Source organism: Carlito syrichta, unplaced genomic scaffold (assembly GCF_000164805.1).
Source record: "Carlito syrichta isolate Samal-C Ts95f unplaced genomic scaffold, Tarsius_syrichta-2.0.1 Scaffold288103, whole genome shotgun sequence".
NCBI classification, from domain to species: domain Eukaryota; kingdom Metazoa; phylum Chordata; class Mammalia; order Primates; family Tarsiidae; genus Carlito; species Carlito syrichta.
In genome coordinates this window covers 18,279-18,668 of record NW_007232199.1, presented here as the reverse complement: position 1 = coordinate 18,668, position 390 = coordinate 18,279, and positions in this window count along the sequence as shown.

The following is a 390-nucleotide window of genomic DNA, read 5'->3' as shown; positions in this document are numbered from 1 at the left end:
TCGTGGCTTGCCGTGGGGGGCGAAGCGACTCTCCCCGCCAGGTTCCGCGGGACCCCGTGCAGGGCACCCGTAGCTCTGCAGTCACAGTTCGCAGAGTCTGGCGCTTTCGCTACACGCGGAGGCCTCATGCTGCGCCGCGGGCGCTCCAGGGTCCCGAAGAAGCAGCCGGCGCCGCCATCTAGCAGTTTGTTGGGGCTGGGCCGGGGACAACGTACGCTCCACCGCACGCCCTTCCCCGCAGCGCCTCCGCGGGGAGCACCGCGCCCTGCTCATGTCTGCACAGGTAGGTCACTGTCCCCGCTCGCCGGCCTTGTCCTCCGCTCGGCAGCCGCTCTCGGGCCACATCCTGGCCTGCCTCCAGCCGAAGGAGGCCCTGCCCCTCCCGGCATT